Raw genomic sequence first — 24758 nt, 5'->3', positions numbered from 1 at the left:
GCGAGTGAAAGCGTGCGAGAGTTATCTGATGATTGCAGCTCAATCTCGCGCGCGCAAGGCAGGAAAGCGGGGAGGAAGCGCGCCGTCTTGCGTCACGCGCGAGGCACCAGTGGGAGGAGAAGGAGAGGGGGGGGAGGCGTCCTCCTCCGGCGGCTATTGCGTGTGGCGCGGGCTTTACTTTGCAAGTGATCTGGGATGAGTACAGTCTAGGTTCGCCGGGGCTCATACCTTCGCGTGAGCTGTGTTTTCGCCGCTTAGTTTTAAGTTCAAGCGAGAGGAAGCACGAAAGTCGATGCGCTCGCTGCTGCTGCCGCTCACCATCACACGACCGTTCTGATAGCGAGTGTCGGCGCTCATCGAGGAAAGAGTGTTTATGTGCGCCTGTGCACGTGTGGCACCGTGCTTGTTAATGAGCGAATATTTACGAGTTTATACAGCCCATAAAGCTGCTATGCTCGCTTAGGGGAGCAGCCTGAAGGTTTGCTGTCGCAATCGAGGCTTCGCGCCTTCTGGGCGAAACTACGATCTTTTCCCATCAATAACCTAAACGTCTCTTACTCATCTGGACTTCTGTCTGACCAGTTAATATGCTTCCATCCGCTTTGAATCCCAGCGCTACTCGAAGCTGCACGTCACCTACGGGTCTTCTTGGATGAATAACTTCCCATTCCATTAGGATGTGCCCAGTTGTATCCGTGCTTTTGCTGCAGCAGACAAAAATTTTACCCTGTTGCGAATATTGGCTGCGGTATGTTTTGCTGCTCGACGGAGCCACTAAGTTGAGTACAACGCCGCGCCTCAACTGAACACATTACACTTCTCGAGAATTGCAGTGAGACGTTAGCGAAGCGTAGTGACCACGTTTATCGAATGGTGGAACTGCCATTTATTTTCTCGAGTTTAAGTAGTTTGCTGAATTGGGAGAGCGTTCTAGAACACGCGGGTATATTAGCCACTCTCCGATTCGGTTCGAGCGTTTTGACGAAGAGAGCACAGACACGTACATACTACGGGTCCTCACAAGCGCGGGGTGTTTCGCATTTACGCGCAATACCTCTCTATTATTCGAGCGCTCTTTCCAGAATAAATGTTCTTGATAGCTGGAGAATAGTCTGTCGGTAATGCCTGCAGGTACCTAGCGAATACATCATGCAAGCCACGTTTGTAGCGTAACGTTGAAGAAATGTGGAAGTTACATGGGCCATCAACGATGAACGCTGCTCTGCTTTTGAAAAAAACAACAACAAAAAGACATTCCTTCATGGTAGGAGAGAGAGAAAAAAGGATGCATAGAAAGGCAGGGAGGTTAATCAGATGTAGTTCCGGTTTAGCTACCCTGCATGGAAGGAAGAGTTAAGGGGGATAAAAAGAAAGAGAGAGTTGAAGGCAGAGATAGACAGTAAGAGTGACGAGAATGAACAAACCGCGTACACTACAGAGCGGTAGGGGGCGGCCTTCTTAAAGCTATCGTGAAGCCCCACGTACAGACCGCAGGAACCTTAATAATGCGAGTAAGTAAAGTAGGCCTTCAGCACGCATGTTCTTTGGGAGCACAGACCTAAAGCTTTGACGTTTGATAGTCGACGATCGTCCAACTGGTCCAGTACTCTGCACATCACTTACCTGTGGGCACTCTATCGCTGGTGGACACAGATAATATGTGCGAGTGTAACATCGTTGTTCCATGTGGTATAGTTGATTTGACATTAGGAATATGTAAGGTGCGTGAAAGACACGGACAAAAAAGAAAAAGACGTATAAGACTGTTTGCGTCTTACTTCTGCTCATTCATGTCTATCGCGCTGCTTTACCGTCCCCAACATTTGTTTGCTTTATCAGTAAAATTACTTGCGCACATGAGCGCGTTTATGTAAAGCTTCGGGAAGTTTTTAATGAATAGCGTCGTCGAGCGAGGTGCGACCGCGCTAGTTGGTAATTCACTATAAAAATTAGCATACCAGCTTACTAAAGACCAATATAAACAACGAACAAAAAAGTGTGTCTCTTGAGAACCGATCTTTACAGTATACGTACCCCTTGAACCCGCTCTGCGTATGTTCCATCCAATCAGGCGCATGGACTTTCGTATAACCTCCAAATGAATATTTTACGATAAACCGACGTGTAATTAACGCAATAAATAAAAGAAAGTGTAATTATTCACTGACCTTCGGCTGCTGAAATTGCCCCTGTAGATCTACCCACCCGTCACGGCAACCAATCCCGAACGCGAATCAGCGTAAGAGCTATGTTATTATTGACGCTGGGAATCCCGCCATACGCGTTAGCTAAATGGTAAAGCTCAGGGAAAGATTGCAAAGGGCCTCACATTGGCAAATTTGTTCTCCGTACCTCGAAACACGTATATCGTTATGACCGATGATTGGATGACCGTACTCGTAGTTCCTGTCGCACTGCACGGAATTAGAAAGCAGGACAGAGTGGTTATCTAAATCAGCTCGTCGGATAGCCTTCGGCTGTCGCCGCTTCCGCATGGCGATGTCTCGAGCCCCGCAACTTCGTACGGCCGAGGCCACCGTGTTTACCTCTGTCCTTGTTCGCACGGCGTAGTCTTGTGAACTCCTGTCGCACTTATTTGGGGCCTGATCGAAGGACTGAACGACTCCGGAGGGCATGCATTCTCGGCGGCGCTTACCTTTGACCGATTGTTGCATTGACAGTCTCCTCAATATAACTTTAGCGGAGGTGGGTCTATCGACGGTGCTTAAAACGACGCTAAACAGAAACTCCAAATCATTTAGGTCCGAGCAATTCCTTGAATAGACAATCACGATTCACTTATTTGATTAGCGTGTAATTTTTGCGAAAAATAGCAAAGCCAAATTTCCTTGTTTTGTAACTTCAGGCCGAAACTTCGTCGTTTCTACGCCAATGTAACGTTTCGGATTTGCGCGCATTCTCTCGCATTTGGACGTCTCTACGGAAAGAAAAGTTAATTAGTTTGCTAGGTAGGCTTATTCAGTTATTCAGAACGAATTACCGTTAGGTAATTAAGTAGGCTGTCTCAGACGCTTTGAAAAGTGGTGACTTCATGGCGAGCTTTCGCGGGAATAAAATAGCGATGTCCCCACCCGTCTTTCGTTTTCCACATATTTTCTTGGCTTCCCAAGCCCCCCCCCCCCCCTCTCCCCCCCACCCTCTCGCAGTCGCAGTTTTCATGCTGAAGATACATCATTTACTAGCAAACTTCATTTGACAGTTTGGTGCAGTGCACAGACTCCTGTCGTTCGCGGGTCTTCCCTCACATGCACTCACACATCCTGTGCAGACTGCAAGGAGGTACTATTTTGGAACGGAAATGCTTGTGGTGGGCAGGGTCTTAGCTTGAGCGGAAGTAGAGCGGTCCACGAGTGGGGACGGTGGCGCTTGCTGAGCTGAGCTATGAATACTAGATGGGCGCTGATGAATACGCTAGATGAGTTCATATGTCAATCTGGCTTCGAAGCAACTAGATGAGGGGCCCGATTGCTGGCAACGCGGCCTAATTAAGATGGGGGCGGGGGGCTACATGAAGCTTGCATGCTTCAGTGAACACTAAAAAAAAAGAAAAAACACAGACGGCTAAAGACTACAGTGTTCCTTATAGTCTCTGTGCTGCTTTTGATATTGACCTCTATCTGAGCAAAACAACGGCAGCAAAGTTACCAGGAACAAATCCATCGAAAGCGTTCAGAAGCCACCACCCACTGCTTAGATGATATGGACAATGAACTTTTTGTCTCACCGTGGTCTTCGTACGTCGAATGGCAACGCCGAGAAACCAAATGAAATAAGATGTCTCGCTTTCTTTTAAGGTTATTTTTTCCTTTCAATTACTCATCAACGCTCGGTATCCAAACAAATATGGTGCTTTCGCAGTTGGTGGAGACTTCAGCCGCGAGTCGGGCTTGTCTGCTGTTGTGCTGCAACAAGGGGCCGTCGCCCCTTCGCTCGCTTCACGTCAAACAGCAGTTGGGTAACTATTGATAATAAGTCAGCGTAGTAACAACAACAAATCAACTGAATTTTGCAGTCTCGTTACTCAAGGAAGCGCCGGCGAATGCGAGCAGGAGGGAAGGATCTTCATTTACCCGAACGGGTACTGCGAGCACTTCCCGTCGTTTGCGCGTGTTGCCTACAGTGCAGAGGAATACTCAATTTCAAACCGCTGCACAAACACTGCAGAGACACGTTTTTTTCCTCTTCAATTTGTTATCTACCCCGAAGCATCTGCTGAGAGCACACAAATTCGTTAGGAGCACCGAGGTTAACCCTCGCTCAATGAAGGCAACATCTGGGACAACCGGCGCTCGCACGGCTGGACCAGAGAATGCACTTCTGATGTTCAGAAGCGCGTTCCGATTTATGTTGAGAACCGCCGTGGTGGCTTATACAGCGGCTATGGCGTTGCGCTGCTACCCACGAGGTCACGGGTTCGAATCCCGGCCGCGGTGGCCACATTTCGATGGGGGTGAAATGCCAAACCGCCCTTGTGTCGTTCATTGGGGGCACGTAAAGAACCAGGGGGGTCAAAGTTCATAGAGTTTCTCACTATAACACCTAGAGGGTAATCCGGCGCCACCGTCTATGGGAGTTTCTTAAGGGGGCACCGTGCCGTCATGGGAATGACGGTATATGTGTCTGCGAGGCTCGTGTTGGCTGGTGTTGTAAGAGGCTTCGTCTAAAACGTGGATATGGCTACGCAAATAACGCGTTATCAAAGTAAGATCTTCATAAAATGTTTCCATTCACGCATATTACATCTTTACTCACCCACGATGCACGACCAAGCGAAGAAAAGCAAGAACAGACGACCAACTGTTTCAAAGCGAGCGCGAACCTAGTTGTCTGTCCTCCAACTTTAGCGGCCCGCTGATACTTTTTACGTAACATGTAGTCGTACACGCAATAACAAGTTCTCATAATTAAAAAAAATCATGTTTTCGCGTAATAATAAAGCTGAAACAGCTTTTCACGTGCTGTTCTAGTAGAAGATGAATCATTGTGACAGACGGAACGGTACTTGCCAAGCGCGTCTTGAAGGCGCCCTGTCTCTACGAGAACGATGTCAACCCGAATCCACAATATACCGCCATTCCCATGCATACCACAGCGCAGCAGCGCCAGATTTCCCTCTAGATAATGTAGTGAGAAACTCTATGTCAAAGTTAATCCGGACTCCCTCACTAAGGCTTGCCTCATAACGGGCCCGCCAAATGGTGCGAGGGCTGGCAGATGTCCGGTAACGTTGAAAAAAAAAATATCAGTATTCATGAGGTATTTCAATCTCAGAGGTTACGCACTCTAGATACTTAGGGTTATGAATTTCAAATAAAGTGAAACATGCACATTGACTCTGTCACTGCCACAGCCTATCGCCAGCTGTTCTTTTTCAGAAGAGCACTAAAAACTCTCAACACCAGCCGTCCGTTGCATTTCGAACAGTCGTACAACCAACCTTAGATTACGCTGGAATAATTTGGAGTCCCTCCACAAGATCTAACATAGAAAAGGCAGAAAGACGCGGAAAAACACGCAGAGTAGCCCAATTTGTCTTCAATTGCGTCGGACGCAACTCTAACTTCTATCGAAAGCGGATGGAAGCATTCCTAAAGAAAAAAAAATCTCATTACCCGCTTGAAATTCTTGTTTCAGTTTATTAAAGGGCAATACTTCATGGGCATTTCCGAAACCATACATTTTTCTACTGGATATGCTACATGTAAACGGCACGAATTATGGTTCACTGCCTTCACCCACTCCATTGCGCGAGGCCTAGTGAACCGCGCCGGAGTCACTGGATAAGAGTTGGACACCATGGACAATCTGGCCACTTATAACGATCTCGTTAAGGCCTTTTACCTCAGTCGCCGAACTTTCCCCCCACCTCACCCCAAGTTCAGCCGGGCGCAGGCTACCGGCCTGCGTCTGCTACAAACAAACACGTACCTTTCATCCGCCCGCCTCCACCTTATATTCCCAGATGATTACACTACTCCAAACTGCCGGTGCTGTGGCATTCACCCGGCCACGCTCCCGCATATGCTATGGGAATGCCCAACATAGTACACACACATTAACACCACGACTATCACGTCGAGGTTGCGTGAGGCTCTGCGGAGCTCCGCCGTCGGCGACCAAACCTGGGCGACCCAGCACGCCCGTGAGGCGGCGGCGAGAGGGAGGCTTAGGCGCGGCCATCATAAAGTGCTGGTTCTATAATAAAGGTTTATCCACCCCCCCCCCCCCCTTACAGACTAAAAAATGTGCTCTTAAATACTCTTTTTCCGCTGGGACTATATCAGAGTGGAAGGCGCTTAATAATGATATTGTGCTGCAGCCAACGCTAAACATGTCCGCCACTCACCTTTACTGGAGTTTTTCTTGGTTTGTTCTTCTACTGTATTTTTCTCTTTTTCTGTAACCTTACCATCCTGGTATATCCTTTATACTGTGTAACCACCCTGCCAACATCCCCGTTGGGGATTGGAGTATTTGTATATGATATAACCAAGCCGTGGTTTCGGCTCGCAATACTACAGAATATAATTTGATTTGTTTTCAGCAAATGGAGAGCAGGTAAACGCATAGTCGTCCAGGTATGTTTCCTTGTTGCATATTTTTCACTCAGCGAACGACCCTCCGATAGCGATCGGCAGATTATGTCGGCGACCGATGTGGGCACGACCACCGGCTAAACTGAATCTACTTACACTTGTGAGTCACGTCAGCATCGATACCGACGTCGTGCGGCAATATAAAGAAAGTCATCGAAGGCATAACAGTTTCTGCACACCCTAATGAACTGGTCGCGATGTATCCACTTACATAAATGCATTAGGCTCGCTGAACCTTGCCGCACGCCCATAGATTTCACACCATAAACGTTTTGATGTTTCAAACTCGAACCGACTTGCACAGCTCTTTCCCTTATCAACTGAATATTGGAATGCTTTGCCTGGAGGTGTCCGTGTTGATTGCTACTGAACATTCTTTTTTTCTGCGTATCATGTGCGATGTTATCCCCGCCCCTGCTATTGCACCAAAGGCGCTATATTGTGTAAACATAAAAATAAATAAATAAATAAATAAATATCAGTGACTGTCCACCAGTGACTCGACCGGTCGTGGACGTCAGTGCCTCCGTGCCAGCACCAGTTAGTGTCCTACTCGTGTGTAGATTGACTACGATGATGATGATGACGGTGATGATGACAATGACGAGGATGATGATATGCTTTTTTATTGGCACGAGGGCCAGGAATGACCACTGAGCGCCAAGAGAAATAGCATGAGCAGTCTATGAAGTGGTAATAGTACTATGGCTGCATAGAGGCTTAAAGAATTCGTTGTAAATGGCGTAAAATATATAGACACTAAAATAATGACAGTTGCAAGTGATGTGGGCTCTGATCATGAAACATATCCCGTATGGGGATACGACAATAAAATGTGTCGCTGCCAGTGGCACAGCCGCTTCACCGGGGCCCTTGAATGTGAGTGCCCGGAGGTATGTGCCTTAAAACATTAGTATCGCAGCAGTACTCCTCTAGAGAGAGGTGCGTGCTACAAATCTCTTGCGTTGACAATGTGCAGAACAATATAATGTAAAAAACTAAGCACTACTTTCCTATCGACAAGTGGTTCTGGATCGACAAACAGTGCAGGATGAAGGTCGACGTGCTGCTGGTATGCAACAGGAAATTGATTTTACCGTTCAGGTTCTGCTTCCCGACACTCCAGCAAGACGTGGCCCATGGTGAGCCTCTCGCCGCATTTACCACAGTTGGGCAGGTCGGCACCAGTTAAGAGGTAGGAGTGGGTACCATATGTGTGTCCTATTCGCAGACGGCAAAAGACCACGTTACATCGTCTTAACTTTGATGGCGACGACCAATATCGTAAGCGCGGTTTGCTTACGGGGAGCTTAATTAGGGTATCGGCATCCCACAGGTGTTGCCAGTAGCTGCCGAGTTATTCATGCTGGAATGTCTTAAGATCTTTGGCAGGAGCCAGCTGTGGGCACATTACTAACTTTGGTTGCTATGGCTTTAGTCATTTCATCTGCTAGCACATTTCCCTCGATGCCTCTATGCCCAGGCACTCAGCATATTACAGTGTGTTGGTTAGATATACATACAGCCCGTGCATAGCAGTGCGTAAATATTGTTGATGAAGATTTTGATGTTTGTGTAGTGATTTTAAAGCTTTACCTGCACTTAAGAAGTCTGTGAATGTAAAATCTTTTGGTAACTTTGTTTTTCTAATATGTTTGGCAGCTGCCATCCCTCCATAGGCTTAAGCAGAGAAGATTCTGACTTCCAGATGCAGGACGTCAATTTCTGAAAATGATGGACCGATAGCTGAAAATGAGACACCAGAATGCGACTTCGAGGCATCTGTGTAAAGCTGTGGGCAAAAGTACTTCCACTGGAGCTCCAAGGAAGTGAGTGCGAATGTGTACCTCTAGAGCGTGTTTGTTTAGTGATTTCAAGAAATGACATGTCACACTCTATCTCCTGCCACAGGCATGGCGAAAACGGCTTCGCCGGAGCTATTATTTCATGTGTAAGGAGTGGAACACTCACATGCTCAGTCAATTTCCTTGCGCGCAGAGCGAAGGGCTCTCTCACAGAAGGCCGGTTGTGAAAACCTAAAAACATGTGAAAACGGAGCTTGTATAGGTTGTCGTGGAATAACATGGGTGTTCAGAGTTCGAACTTATTTTCAGAAAGTAAAAGAAACTTGAGCACGTCCTCTGCAAATTAAAAGAGCATTCATTTGATTCTACGTGGAGACTCTTTATGGGACTTGTTTGGAAGACACCGGTCGCGAGGCGGATACCTAGACGACGCACAGGACCTAGCATTTTGACGGCGCTGAGTGCAGCATACCGGTGAACTACAGTGTCGTAGTCCGAACGTGAGCCTATGAGGCTCTTGTGCAGAGCCATGAGGCACTTTCTTCCACTACGGTGTGTTGTGTGCGACAGGATTTTAAGGATATTCATTGCTATGAGGCATTTGCTTTTAATGAGCTCTATGTGGGGAATAAAGCTAAGCTTTGAGCCTAGTATGACAGCTAAGAATATGTGTTCTCTATTCACAGGTACGCGTTCTTCATGCACTTCAATATTGGGCTTTGGGAGCAAGCATCTCTTTCTTGTAAGCAGGACAAAGACGCTCTTTCGGGGATTTAGCTTAAATCAATTCTCATTCGCCAATTTCGACAGTTTGTTCAGGCCTAGCTGAACTTGTTGCTCTCAGATGGAAAGGTTGCACGGCTTGGATCACATCTGCATGTCGTTCGGTGCCTTTCCAGAGGTCATTACGGGATTGAAGGGCCGTGTTTCATGCTGTCAGTGTCTGATCTCATATAGTCAGAGCCATGGCAGGGAACTCTGGTCACCGTATAGTACGTTATCAACATACACAGAATTAGATAAGATCCGTGGAATATAGAAGCGTAAAGAATTCATCTTGATAATAAAGAGGGTGCAGCTAAGTACGTCACTCTGTGGTGATCCAGTTTCCTGTACAAATTGCCTAGACAAAGTCTTTCAAATTCTCACACGGTATAACTGGTTGGAAATCCAGCTTTCAAAACGTGTTTCCGTGGATTCCCATTTCGCAGATGTCTCTCAATATTCCGCAGTGCTAGATAGTATCGTATGACTTTTCCATATCCAGGAATACCTATAGAATCAACTGTTTGTCAATGAAGGTATCGCGAATGTTTCCCGCAGTGCGAACGAGTTGGTTAGTCGTCGACCGGCCTTCACAAAAGACTACTCTTGCACACGTCAAGCAATTTCTTTGTTTCCAGAAAATGCAGAAGACGCATATTAGCCATTTTTTGTGCAGAGTTTGCAGATACGACTTGTGAGGGCTGTTGGATGGTAACTTGTTCCTACTGAGGGGTCTTTACCCTGTTTCAAGATCGGGATGACAATAGCTTCTTTCCATGCAGATGGAAGGAACCCGGCAGCCTAATAGTATTGAAACGTGTGACTAGCGTCATTTGAGTGTCACTGTGGAAATGTTTAATCATGTCGCATATGATTCCGTCAGGATCCGGTGCCGAGTTCTTGCATACGTTCGAGGAAGCTCTTCTCTCTGCGTTGTTAAAAGGAAGATGTAAGGGCGATTCTGCATGGATATGCGATCGAAGGTACTACACGTTCGGCTATTACTTCGTGTTTGAGGAATGATTTTGAGTGCTGAATAGAGCTGGAAACACTCTTCAAGTGTCCCACAAGCACGTTGACCTGGTCTTCCAAGCTGTTTTGTTGTTCATTGACCAATGGTAATGTGTACATTTCCTGTCCGTTTAGCCTTTTTAGCCCATTCCATACTTTGCACGCCGGAGTCTAAGACGCCATGCCCGAGAGAAATTTGTCCCAGCTAGCTCTCCTGGCCTGCCGCCGCGTCCGCCTTCTCTGCGATTTTACTAATTGAAATCCTACAAGATCTTCTGCAGTCGGGGAGCAACTTTGTACGCCCAAAGCTTCGTTTTGTTTCTTTCGCAGTAGTCTACAGTCCTCATTCTACACTTTTACATGGGAGGCGCTTTGTTTGGGAAATGAATTTTTGAGCTGCGTCGAGAATAAAAGTGGTAAAATACGCTTATGCGCCATCGATACTAAAGTTGTTAATAAAATCTCGTGTTACATAAGTTGAACCATTAAAGGTTTTACAATCAGGCGGCGGTATGTTGCGATGCGGAGCATGAGACGGGCTGTCACGTTTCAGTATTAAGCTCAGCGTTACATCAAAGTGATCGATCGCAAATGGATTCTTGATGACCTTCCATTCTATGCGAAGAAAGAGGGTCACAGTGTAAATAGCTAAATCTGTGGAAGAATATGAATTGTGGTGAATATTGTAAGAGGTGAGCTCTTTCTTTATTACCGAGGCACGCACCAGAGGATACTCGAAAGTCTTCTACGAGACGACCCCTTGCATCTCCCCGGGAGTGCCCCCACAAACTGATGTGAGCATTAAACTTACCAGCGATAATGTATGGTTCTGGGAGCTGATTTATTAGCGTGAAAAATTCTGTTATGCTGAGTTGGTAATTAGGCTGTATGCAAATTGTGCAGATGGTTATTCACTTGTTGAAAAGAATCGCTCGCAGAGACATCGCCTGAAGGGGGGCGTCTGGAGAGAATGATTCTGGCAAGCAACACAATTATCCACGATTATCGTTACGCCTCCGGACGAAGCAATAGCGTCGTCGCGGTCTTTCCTGAACATATCATACTGCTGCGGTTCACTTTGTGCCGTAGTGAATGGAAAATATGCCGAACGCTTGGGAGACGGCGTGCCTTATCGTCGTGCTCGTCAGCATGAAAAGACGGATTATGCGCAGAATGTGCACATCTTACTCCCCTCTGTCCCAAATTTATCCCCTCTACGCTAAGGAGGGGCTTCTCTCCCATGACCCTATGTGTGAGTTTACCCGACGTGGTCTACGTTCCACTCCTCTACGCCAAGGAGTGGTTTCCCTCCAATGACCCTCTGTGCGCGTTGACTCGGGGTGTCCTGACAAGGCCCTCTACCAGTGAGCAGCAGAGAGCGAGGTTGCCCGGATGGCGGAGGGTATAAGAAAGCCAGCGAGTCACCACGTGTAGTAGCATCTTCTCTGCTCTTGCGTGCAGGTGCACGCACGCTGTACGTTTTTGCAATTTCCTCGGAGTGCGCCGCTCACTCGTCACGATGCACTAAACTTCTGTTATTTGTTTTTACATCACCTCGTCTCCGAAGGTCAACTTGGTTCCAGCTCCAAGCAGACTCTGTTGAAGGTCACAAAACTCCGTCCGCTTAACGAGTGGTAAGCAGCGGTGGGACATGGATCTACGATCCTCGTCTGCTAAGTCGCAGCTGAATGCAGCGTTTGCAATTGATTGGTTGATTGATTGGTTGACTGATTGGTTGACTGATTGATTATTTGATTGATGAAGTGAGTGAGACCATACAGCGACGTTGTTTTGGAATGCGCCGGCAGGAGGGTCGGACAAGGGCTAGCATTTTATATCTCACAGGAAAGTCAACGCAGGACACGCTTCCAGCAGCAACGACGAAAGGCCGGAGAGGAGGACCGCTAGCGAAGAGGGACGCCTGCGGCCAACTTGGCGGGAGACGTAATAATAGGCGCACTTATCGGTGGGGCGTGTTGACGAATTACACAGACGGCGTGTGTCGACGCTCAAACCATAGTTTCGGCATTGACGGGCGGCACGGAGCAGCAAAACAGGATGATTGCACGTTAATATGGAAAGAAAGTATGCACTCGCGAACGGCGTAAGGCCAGCGAGGGGCGGTACGAAGGCGTAAGACACGAAACGCGGCGGAAACGTGGTCCTTTAAATTCCAGTCTCGTAACAGCGGCGAGACGTCGACGAAGCGCGGACCCGATGCGCGTTACTACTGCAGAGCCTGCCCGACCTTTCATGTGACCTTGTCGTGACCCTACGCGCCGTGACCCCGGCCATGACCTGGGGAGCCCCGAGAAACAAGGTGTGAGAAGATGGGGGGGCACTTTTAATGGCACGACCTGCCCGGACTCCGGTGCTGACCTTTGTCGTGCGCCTTGATCCCAGGCCGATAAACAAGCTGGCGTGCGCAGTGCTCCCGTCCTTGGAATATCACCGCGGGTATTTTTTGTGCAGGTGGCCGTGTGTGTCGCGTGCGCTAACGTCCGCGAGAATCGTCAAGGTCCAACGGGCCAGCAGCAGGCTTGAATGTCATGGCCGAGAAATACACGCTGCGAGCGAAGTGAACTCGAATTTCGCAGGAATTAACGAATGTGCTGAAATCAACAAGATGCGTACAAGCTAGCCCGTAGAAGCGTTTATCAAACTTAAATCATTCAATTTCTGTTCCACGCGTTATGTCACCAGCTCTGCTAGGGTGCTAGAAGAGAAAAACAAAATGCACCCTCGAAACCTGTGCAGTTGCCAAAAGATGTTGCTTGCATTAACTCGCCATTCTCTATCGAAACGTTGCTCCAACGGCGTTCCCACGGGCACTTCGCAGCAATAAAGTGACTTCACACTCAAGACTCACTCGGGTCACATGATCTTAGCTTGTTTACGCGTGGAGCAGCAATAAGCTGCGCAATAACTCGTGGGTGCCCTCTCTTTTCTTCATAGTACGTTATCCGGATGGTCAAGTAGCTTCGATAATGCGTATAACTTAAGAGTGTGTGTCGTTTAATGGCATATATGTGAAAGAACCTTCTAGTCGGCAAGTTTAGACAGCGCTGAAGGACAACGAAAGAAGTAACACGTACGCGTATAACAGAGGACCAGCTCTATACCGCGCCTTGGATTGCTCCACGTTATTTACCTTGCAGTTTATGTCGGACCCCTACTTTGCCCGAACAGGGGTAATTCTTGTCAGCGTCTTGCGTGGAATTTTCATTATGTAGCAACGTGAAGATTGGGGATGTTCGCCCGCGGCAGGTTTGGATCCCAGCACGTCAAACGAGGAAGTGAGAAGAGCAACCACTAACAAATTCCTATTTCAGAAAGCTCGCTCTTATACATGTGCTTGGCACGTGTGCAGTGGAACTCTGCTGACAACATAATCCATGCGTCTAGCTTACATTTTTTTCTTTCTTGCCCTCCGAAATAATTCTCCTTCCTTCATTGTTACTGTGACAGAAGGTCTCGTAGCGCATTTCCTGTCAAACACTATCAAACTTTATGCGACACGACAGTTTATAATTTCGTGACGCATGTCATTTGCTTAGATAATGTCGGTTTTTTTTCTTTGCTCAAAACAGAAAAATGCTACTTCTATACAGAAGGCGCTCTTTCAATTGTTGGCGTTGTTGCGCGAAAACGTGCACTTACGTCTAATACAAGACAAATGTAGTCGCCCATGCGTGAAAGTAGCAAAGGTCGCGCGCATGAGAAATTTCACGTTATCTTCCGTCGACGCCGGCTGACAAAGTGCCTTGGTCGTCTTCAGTCTCGTCGCGCTACCCTGATCCGCTACAGACCCCCCGCCCCTTTTTCCTGGGGATTGGTCAACAATTTCGAATATCTCACGCATAATAGGAATTTATATTAATGCGAAGCTGCCGCGAAACTCGTGCGATTTGCTGCTTTAACGTACGCCTGGCTTTGTGCGTGTCTCTCTTCCGCAGTTGCAACTGACTTGGGGGTTATCTGAAGCGTACTGTCGCATACCCTCTGGGCACCCGGCTTTATGTACCTCCCAATCGTTCGAGTGTTTGTCTGCTCCACTTTCTAGTCCTGTCGTCTAGCGCTGTTTCAATTTTTTTTGGTGTTAAGGAGGTTCACCCTGTAGGAGAAGTTGCCATGAAAAGGCTTAACTGATGAGCGGCACATACCCAGCGTTCAGTACCCAGTAACCCAAATTGGTGTTACGGAGGTTCACCCTGTAGCAGAAGTTGCGGTGAAACGTGTTAACTGGTGAACGGCACATATCTAGCGTCAAGTACTCAGTGACCCAAGTTGGTGCTAAGGTGGTTTACTTTGTAGCGGAAGTTGCCGTGAAACGGCTTAACTGATGAGCGGCACATACCCAGCGTGAAGTACACAGTGGCCCAAGGTGGTGATAAGGAGGTTCACGCTGTAGCAGAAGTTACCGTGAAACGGTTTAATGCATGAGCGGCACGTGCCCAGCGTGAAGTACCCAGTGGCCCAAGTTGGTGTCAAGGAGGTTCACCCTGTAGCAGAAGTTACCGTGAAACGGCTTAACTGATGAGCGGAACATACCCAGCGTGGAGTACCCAGTGACCGAAGCTGGTGTTAAGGGGGCTCATCCTGTAGCATAAGTTGCCGTGAAATGTCTTAACTGATGAACGACCCATATCCAGTTTTAGGTACCCAGTGATCCAAGTTGGTGCTAAGGAGGTTAACCCTGTAGCAGAAGTTGCCATGAAACGGCTTAACTGATGAGCGGCACATACCCAGCGTCAAGTACCCAGTGACCCAAATTGGTGTTAAGGATGTTCACCCTGTAGTAGAAGTTGCGGTGAAACGTCTTAACTGGTGAACGGCACACATCTAGTGTTAAGGACCCAGTGGCCAAAGTTGGTGTTAAGGAGGTTCACCCTGTAGCAGAAGTTGTGGTGAAACGGTTTAACTGATGAGCGGCACATACCCTGTGTTAAATATCCAGTTACCCAAGATACTCCGGCAGCTGGTTTTGAACCGGGTGCCTGCAGCACAGAAGCCTGGCATCCTGACGTTTACCCATTAAACCACAACCTTTCCAGTGACCCGAATTGGCTGAAAGCCGCTTGGAGATAGATAAATAGGCAGAGAAATAACCGTCCATAAGTGGGTGAAGTACCCGAAAGAATGCCGCACGAAAAACTAAATTATGGTATTCTTGCCGTCACATTCACAATCTAATTAGTAGGTATAGCGTAGTAGCGGACTCCGGATTATTTATCACCTTGCAGGGATTTTTGCACGTGCAGCTGAATTTAACTGCATGAGCGTTTTTTTTTTCATTTTGCCGTCCGTCGATATGCAGACATTGCGTTCAGAATCGCCCCCGTGACCTCGAACTCAGCAGAGCAGCAGCATAGCTACGAAGCAACCGGGGCGGGTGCTACCTCAGACAAGTGCTCCCTCGTCTGCATGTTTGTTCAGATCGCTTGAGTTTTATTGCCACAAAAAGAAAAAAAGTGGAGACATTGTGCGCATGCACCACCAGCAGCGTCACGCCGTACGAGATGCAAGCGAATAAGGCTGAGCGGTAGACGTGAAGTAATCTAAGGTTACTGCGTCCCTCGTAACCGGATCGTTGATATTGGGACGTGGCAATCCTAAGAAACAGATCATTAACGCTCCCCTCCGTGAAGTGAAAAATCGGATGGTTCGCCTTTTTAATAGAGGTGTGAAATCAAGAAGAGAGCCTAGAAGATACCGCATCTTTTGCTTTAAAGTGAAAACTGTAGAATAAATGGAAAAAGAAGCAAAGCGTGCCCCTTCGTTTTTTCACGCTTTCTTGCACTCGAGTGGTTTCGAGCACATCGTGGTCATATTTTCTCAAGAAAGCACATAATGATGCCTCGTTGGAAATGGTAAACATCGCCAGCGCATGTTTTTCTCTGATTTTCTTTTCAAAGCGCGAGGAAATCGCACTCGCGCACGTAAATTATAGAAACTAAGGAAAGAAAAAAAAACATTGTGTCGTCCTGCGCCTAAGATATAGTGCAGCAATCACCCCTGCGGACGGAGCAAGATATATATATATATATATATATATATATATATATATAACGACAGAATAGAAGAGAGAGATTTAACAGGGATTTTAGTCGCAAGAGTGCACGATGAGTGAACATTTGTTTGGTGAATGTGAACCAGAGCGCTCATACCTAAATCCCCCGTTTGAGATCAGGTCCGCGTTAACAGAGCTTCGCTATAGTCGGATACAACTTTAGAAAAAAGGGGGCGTTTACTCCTCCGAGGCGGATGCACGCGAACATCCACCAATGGGCGCGCACTCTGGACCGACGTCACGCGCCGGACGGCCAGCGACTTCGCCGCTTCGGTCATCTGGGCGGGGCCTCCCCTTTTTTCTAAAGTTGTATCCGACTATAGTAAATGTGAAGTGGGTTGGCGAAGGCTGGGGGCCGATGAGCGAACCTTCCTACTCAAGAGAAGCCTCCTGGATGTTGGCGCAAATTGTTTTACAGGGATCACAGAATAAAAGAACTAGATGTGAGAATTCACAAAGCTCATCGTCCTCAAGAGCTTCCGGTCACTAATTACTGCTTTCGGAAATTATATGCCACCTCCCCCCCCCCCTCCTGGACGTAGTTAAGTCGCACTTGTCCTTACGGACAAATCTAGTGTGAGAAGTGTTCTGTGAATATGGGCCGAAGTTATTCTGCATCGATCACACAACGCCCGAAACGCAACCTGGTCAAGGGCAGCGCGATAATGTTAGCCCCGTCATTACGTCATATCACTGAGCCAGGAGACGCAAGTATATGCACACCCGGCGGTGCTTAACCTTAGAAATCGTGGCACAAGTCTTACGAAATCCTCAGTCATTTGGCCTTTTTTGTTTTGTGTTCTTTTTTTGGGAGCCAGGCATTGGTTGGTAGAGCAATGCTGAGGCTGAGGGAAAGACACATTAATTACGAACGCAGTCCAGTCGAGCTGCCATCCGTGATGCACGTGACCTGACTATTATGCACCTCTGCGTGCTAGTAGAAAAAAAATGGCTTAAGGAAAAGTTGCGCATAAAACGTGGCGCGTCGGGATAAGGCCAGGAAATATGAATGGGCGAGCTGCCATCGGCGAGACAGAGTGGCAGCGTGGTAAATGTGCGTTTTACAGGAGGAGTGCGGACTGGAATGGCCAATAGCGAAGAATGCGATGCCTTATGTGTCGAAAAGACTATGTAGAACACCTCCTGAACGAATTCTGTTTTTTTTACGTGCCAAAACCATGAATTTATTGCAAGGGACGCAGTAGTGGTGGGACTCCGGATTAATTTTGACCACCGGGGGATGTTTAAGGTGCCCACAACGTACGGGACGCGGGCGTTCTTGCATTTCGTCTCCGTCGAAATGAGGCTGACGCGGCCGGGATTCGATCCAGCGACCTCGCGCCCAACAGCGCAACACCAAAGCCGCTAAGCCATAACGGCGGGTTAGAGCAGCTCCTGTGTACCATGATTTGTCCTTTTTTCTATCTGTGTCTCTCTACTGGACGCGTGGACATTAAAACACAGTTCCTCTCTTCTGAAAATCTGAAAATGAAAGACGTGACCTCTGCGAAGCTCTAAGTCACTTTCTCTTCTCTTATTCTCTCCCTCCCCTTTTTCCCTTTTCCCGCTGCAGGGTATACCTACCTGGGGCTAGTCCTGGTTGACCGCCCTGCCTTTCATTTATCCTTTCGCTCTCTCGCGCTCTCTCTTTCTGTATCTCTCCATTACGCGTGTATATTGAAAGCAAATTCGATTTCAAGAAAGGGAGATAAATGTAACTGTAGCATGGGAGCTCAAACCTGGGCTCGCCTGTGAGCTCGCTCATCTTATTGTTCGCTGCCAGATATTTTGCGCGATATCTGGGATGAGTTCTGATAGGGGGTATGACTGGGTTACACCCAATCGAGGGTGGCTAGTATTTATTTACTTCTTTATTAAAATTTATATTATTCATTTATTCACGTATACTAAGAATCCCTGTAAGGCTCATTGCAGGATAGCCAGAAATACAGTTAAAAATTCAGAATAAATGGATCAGGCAGATAAGCTCTAGCAGTGACAAATGTAATTACAAACAGTTTAGAATGTACGTTGAAGCAGTGCGATGAGACGAGGACAAGAAAACCAACCACAAGAGGAATAGCGCTGTGGTTGTTCTCTTGTCTTTTTTTGTACTCGTCCGGTCACGCTGCTACGATATACTAAATTCAAAATGGACCAACTAAACCAGATCAGGTTGTTGCAAATAGAGTTTAGTTAATATTTACAGAAACAAACAGTACACGCAACTAAGGAAGTACAAACACAACCAGCATAATGCATACAGATAGTAAATAAATTTGCATGTAAAAGCAATGTAAACATATTCAAGTTGTACATTGCTCACGATAACATGAAATAAACGCAATTACAAAACATACAAGGTGCAGTAATCAGCGTCGTTATACATCATCTGCCGCAACTGCTTGAAAACACAGGCCAAACATTTACATCAAGTTATCAGGATGATACAGGGTTCGAACACAGGAACAGATAAACCTTAAACAGTATAGCTATACGTAATAAGTGAACACTTGGCAAAAAGAAAAGAAAAATGATTGAGTAGTTACTGTGAAGCACCTAATTGTTTTTCATATGACTGCAAAAACGACTTTAAGAATGTACTGGGAAGAGTACGTGCAGGTAAGGGTTGAATTGTTGAATTGGTGGTGGAAAAAGAAACTACAGTTAAAACAGTGAAGGTACCGCGTTCACCCATGTCCGCATCACTGAATGAGAAACGAATTTTAAATATTTACTACAGAGCAATGATTTTTAATTTAATGTCTTGTCACTAAGACAATCCGTATGTCATCGTGTCACTATGTAGAAAGTTTGGCTTTAGTGCAATGACGGGAATTCCGGCGTAATGTGAAAGAGTCGTATTAGCGGCTAATCGTCATTTAATTTGTTTCGAGATAGCTCCGATAAAACAAGAGCTGCAGCTGTTGTCCGTAACCATACTACCTCCATAGACGGCCACGTATTGACAGCAGACGGAAATCTGGTAACGTTTACAACATCACTGTGAACTAACTAATCATGACAGGTAAATGAAACTCGGCATAATGATGGAGTCGTTTTAGCGGCCAATATCAGTATGATATTTTTTTCCCGAGATACCAAAATTAGATTGGAAGCAACAGAGCATTCGCCAGAACATGGAGACGAAAACTTTTTGGTGTCGACCCGATACGTAGACGGACGGACATCGACCATCACCGGAGGGTAGCTATATACAGCTTCGCTGTAAAACACCTTGTATATGCCGGTGCGGCCAGGTGAGGTATGTTTCCCTTGAAAAAGTTGCGGGTAGATGTTTATCTAATGACACGCTGTGGGGCGAAACAAAAGATGGCTTCCATGTGGAAATTTTCGTGTCACCAACACGCGATACAACGTCGAAAACGCGGCGAATGTTGGTCGCCGAGCTGTCTCGAAACAGAACCGCAAAAGAAAGAAACATTCGTCGCCTGAGATCTATTACATCACTTGCCTCATGCGCAAGGCGGACCGCATTAAACAAGTAGCCAAGGAAACGAACACAGTTCGGCCCCTTTACGTTAGAGAACCGGTTAAGCGGCTGTCTCGTCAATTACGACAACAGAGGCACCGATGACACCGCATTAAAAAAAAAAGAAAGGTAAGCCAGCAAAATGGCAGCAACACAACAACAGCGGCGAACACTGCCTAACGTTATGGTGACGTGGCTGCGACTCAGCACCACACGGTGGTGGCTTTGCGTCAAGACCTTCTTAAAATGACATCGAGGAAACGTTTCATCTTCAACAGTGTTAGTAATCTACACTTAGGCATGAACGCAGAGGACGCTCTTAACTGGCTGGAGGCTCGCAAAGACATAATTCACACAAACACGAAAGGCGAGTGCCGACTCCACCCAGAGTTTCTACACAAGCTTGCCGTATGTGATGGACTTTGACAGCGGCTACTTGGGGCGGCTTAATCGTTTTGCAGTAACTAATCGAACGCATTGCATTCAACATTAACTAAACATTCAGCCTATTTTCTACGGCCCGTGTTCACGAAAACGTTCTGGCACCAGAACTGCTCGCCTATAGACCAGATGCCCGCCAAACGCTCTGCTCAAGTATAAACGAATGCCGTGGCGGCCGCATCTCAATGTGGGCGAATCGCGAAGACACCCGCGTTACCGTGCATTGAGTGCACGATAAAGAACCCTGGGTAGCCAAATTAATCAGGAGTTTCACCCTGTACGACGTGCCTCATAATCAGATTGTGGTTTGGGCAGGTAACACCACCGAATACAATTTTTCTGACTACTAACGAAGGCGGCCAGTCAAGGGTAAACATCAGCTACGAACGAAAAACGGTATGTATTCGGCTTCAGAGCATTTTCTGCGCCAAACCACTCCAGATGCGACAAAAACACATTGCAATCCCTGACGTCACGCTGACATACCAGCACTGACCTTCGAAAGTGGTATTGAACAACGCAAAGCAGGATATTGACTTTTTTAAAGGAATTATTAACTTTTTTTGTCGTCAAGTGAAACAAGGTAAGATCCGGGAGAAACGCTTTAGCCAACCTAACTTATTGTTCAGTTTAGTCACTCTTTAGGTATGGGCTTGCGCGACTTACCGCTCTCTTGAAACGGAATCCCGAGTTCGAGTCATCTTGCGGCACGCCGAACCTTTGGTTTACGGCTCTTGGAACACTGAGCGCAGTCGTGAAGTAGCAGCTATGACCAGAGAGAAGACCACGTCTTTCAGCCGGTATATTCATCGCCGTTCTACCATTCTACTGATAATTCGGTGCTACACACACACACACACAAAATGTAATCCATTATCACTTTGTAAGTTTCACGCTGTAGAGGGCGATCGCTTTAACTACGGCGAAGGTAAGCCGGCATCGGATGTGACGGCAAACGACACCTCTGCCACAAGCTCTCGCTTGCCTTGGCACACACTTGTCCACTCAACCATCACAGGTGACTTCTTGAGCACCGCAGTCACGACTGCCGCTTCTCGAAAAGTCGCAGGGAAAAGCGCCGAGAAATGCTAAAACACGAGGAACTTGTAATAAGAGAAGTCGTGCCGTTACAGCCTTTAAAGCCAAGGAAATTCAAAGCACGACGCCGTCAGCACGATGCTTTTGGCACGAGTCCTTATAGCAGTGTGAAGCAGTTTCAAGTGTATCGTCCACAGAAATCAAGTGGGAAAGCCTGTTGTCGATGCGGAAACGCTGTGCTGTGCTCTATACTACCCTGAGCACAAACAAAAGCAGGTGCCACTTCAAGAACTTTATCGCAGGTCAGCGCCACTGCGTACTGCAGCTTGCGGTAGTCCCGATGTTCGAACAGAGTGAGAGCTATGACTGTGTGTTATCTTGGAGTGCCTTTGAGGGCTTCAACAAATACTGCGAACCACTGCAGCTCGGCGATGGAGTGCCGACGCGGTGCGGACGTGATACCTTGTGTCGCCCCGACCACGTGATGACTGAGGCGTGTCCCCCGGAACGCAAAGCAGCTGTGTCGCCTGTAGGAAACACCTGTGCAATGCGCCAAAGCAACAGCAGCAGCAGCCGCAGCAAATGCGCCGGAAGCGCCAGGTCAACAGCGCACAGTTTTGGGGAAGGAATCGCGTGTGTGCCGAAACATTCTTACCAACTGGTTGAACGTGCTACGTGTAAGATGCTGAACACTTAAAGCAGGATGTAGCTTGCTTGGCTAGTAAACGCCTCAGTGAACTAATCGTTCCTTGAATCTACGCTCAGGTGGAATCCATGTGCCCAACAGAGAAGCGATCTACAAATATAGGGGATAACCTCGCTTTATTTGTGGATTTGTTTGTGATATACGGTGTGTGGAGCACCCCTGAATCATTAAAATTATGGCTGTGGCCATAAATCATGGCTGTGGCATTGAAATTATGGCCAATACTCTTTCTGATTATGAGGCACGCCGTAGTGGAGGACTCCGGAAATTTCCACCACCTGGGGTTCTTTAACGCGCACCTAAATCTATGTACACGGGTGTTTTCGTATTTCGCCCCCATTGAAATGCGGTCGTCGTGGCCGGGATTCAATCCCGCGACCTCGGGTTCAGCAGTGCAACACCATAGCCACTGAGCAACGACGGCGGGTACCGGTGAATCGTAACCGGCATGCAAGACTGTATGGCACGTTGGAAGGATCGCTTCTGCGCGGTCTTGAAATTCTACGAAAGTCGCGCAAGATCACCTTAAAGCACAAGTACTGGAATAAGGGGTAAGATTATAGCGATAGTAAAAGCTCCTCTGAATCCGTTAGAATTTGTCAAAGCTCGCACTGTAGCTTACAGTTACTGCCTCACATGGAATCTGATAGCGTTCTAAAGCGATCCGCACAATTTGCCACTAGCAAAATATATCGATTTAAAGAAGAAAAGATCTGCGACTTTAGACGGGACATAAGACGAAGGAGTTCACAGGACGAACGGCAACTAGCAACTGAGGTTTGTTGCCATGAAATACATAGCAGCAAAATGTCTCAGCTGCGCGCAGCCTGCCTTGCCATACTGGAGAACAAGGTGGAACACACGTGGCTGAAAGCACCCTAGATGAACATGGAAAGTGCCAAGGGGCAAAAACAACTATCATAGGTTCCTCAAAAACCGGGTTTCTTTATCTGGGAGAGCCACCAAAGGCTCACTTACCGACGTGTCTAGGCCAAGTCTGTGCATGTGTGCCGCTTCCATAATTTCTCGCTCAAGTCTAGAGCCTCCCCGTCCTACAATGATGGCTCGATTGAATTTGGGGTAGCAACCTTTGCATGCCCTGGTGTGTCTGGGGAGATTGGCGGCGCTATCACCTTTCAAGGAGCGGAAATGCTGCCACAGTCTATCAGCGATACATCGGCCAATTTGGCCAACGTAAACACTGCCCCATCGCAGCAGAAGCTATTACACCACATTGGGGGCACAGTGCGCGTACTGGTATTCTTGCTTAGTAGTACGGGCGACCTTGCGCGGACCATTCTCCACGCGCCTACATTGTTGGTATAACTTGCAGGGGGCTGAGAACACGAGTCGAATGCCCTGTTTGTTCATTCATCCATTGTTTCGTGCTAACACAAACATGAGCATATGCCATGTCTATATTTTAATGTGTTTCTTACCATTCCTTTTTCATTCCAGGGAACTTGTCAGCATCTAGCATCGACAAGTTCATAGACCAGAGCTGCATGACATTAGCCGGGCAGCGCGCGCGGGCGAGCGTCTCAGTGCGCGCTTTCTGCTGATCCCCGAACATCGCAGCCCCGACGCCACAGCAAACATCTTCCTCGAGGAAGCGCTAGCTGTACACCCGAGTTGTAGACGATGGCTGCTTGCCGGTTCTAAGTTTCGCAATATGGGGAGATCACGTAGCATTGTAGATTGGCTCGTAGACTTGTATCCCGGCCAGACCCAAAATTAAACAACAGACAAGCAGTCACGTGGAGACGACTACAAACTTATACATATCCGCACCCGGTTATGGCGAACCACATGTTCCCCGAGGCCAGGAGCGATAAATGTAATCTTTGTGGGGCGAGAGGGACCCTCGACCACATAATATGGGAATGTCCGTACTCTCCCGGGGGAACGCACAAAATAGATAGTAGAGACACCTGGGAGACCCTGCTGCGCAGCTCGGACTCTGAGCTCCAGCTCCGGCTCTTCCAACTGGCTGAACAGGCTGCTGGGACCCAAGACCTCCCAGCCTGCATCTGAGGCGGCGGCACTCGCCCCCTGACCTGCGTGTCGGGGGGTGGGTAGATCGCCTTTTCTGTTGGACATTAAAGTTTATTCTATCTGTCTTCGCGATCCAAGCTTCACGCAGCTTCTTGTCCTGCGTTACGTGTGAAGGTTGACGCTGGGCTCCGGGCTCCGTTGCGTACCCCCGGCACTGCGGCACCGAGCAGCAGCCTACCATGTTGTAGGCCTTCAAAGGAAGCCCCTACCTATTATTTCCAGTGTTGTCAATCAGACGACCGAAGCGGAAAAATCTCCCCACTTAATCAGAACCGTAGGTGGGACTTTAAATTTTCATATTCAGATGGCCTCGGCGCTTCCGAAGCAGCCGGCGCGGCCAGCTGCGTCCACGTGATCCCTCATGCGACGTCACGCCGATGGCAGTGCCAGCTTTTCCAGTGGCGGAGCTCACCCAGTAGCCTGCGAACTCTACATAGTTTGAAATGGGTGTTTTCAGAGTGAGTGCATCGCGGTAGCACGTTCAGGGCAGTTGATGCTTGGTAGTGTATTAAACGTGGCACAAAGCGGCTATGTGAAGCAGGAGACATTTGCAAGGCACACAGTTCGTTTGCAACTAAATATCGGTATATGAAATACGCCCACTCAAAGTCTCATGACAAGAAACGAAATTTGAAATTGGAAAAGCGCCAACCAAACGAATATGTTATTGCTCGTTCTGGCGCTGTTTAATGAGATCTCTTATTCAGCCCGCCTGGTGGCAAAAGAAAAGAAGCAAAAATTCTGCAAATATCACTTA

General features: G+C 47.6%; 1 protein-coding gene across 2 annotated transcripts in view; it reads right to left on the bottom strand.

Annotated features, from left to right (window-relative positions):
• LOC135904754 (muscarinic acetylcholine receptor M1-like) overlaps positions 1-21845 on the bottom strand; it is a 60730-nt gene extending 38885 nt beyond the window's left edge. Inside the window, exons 1-2 of one of the 2 annotated variants that reach the window (XM_070522312.1) lie at positions 20869-21845; positions 8589-8653 (exon numbers count right to left, since the gene is read on the bottom strand). The gene's annotated coding sequence lies outside the window, so the exon portion shown is untranslated. The remainder of the gene's footprint in view (positions 1-8588; positions 8654-20868) is intronic. The other variant, XM_065435718.2, reaches the window with a different exon arrangement.
• Positions 21846-24758: the final 2913 nt, after the last annotated feature.

The sequence above is a fragment of the Dermacentor albipictus genome, chromosome 7 (assembly GCF_038994185.2).
Source record: "Dermacentor albipictus isolate Rhodes 1998 colony chromosome 7, USDA_Dalb.pri_finalv2, whole genome shotgun sequence".
Taxonomy (NCBI): Eukaryota; Metazoa; Arthropoda; class Arachnida; order Ixodida; family Ixodidae; genus Dermacentor; species Dermacentor albipictus.
Note: the sequence above shows the minus strand (reverse complement) of the source record. Positions and strands in the feature narration are given on the sequence as shown.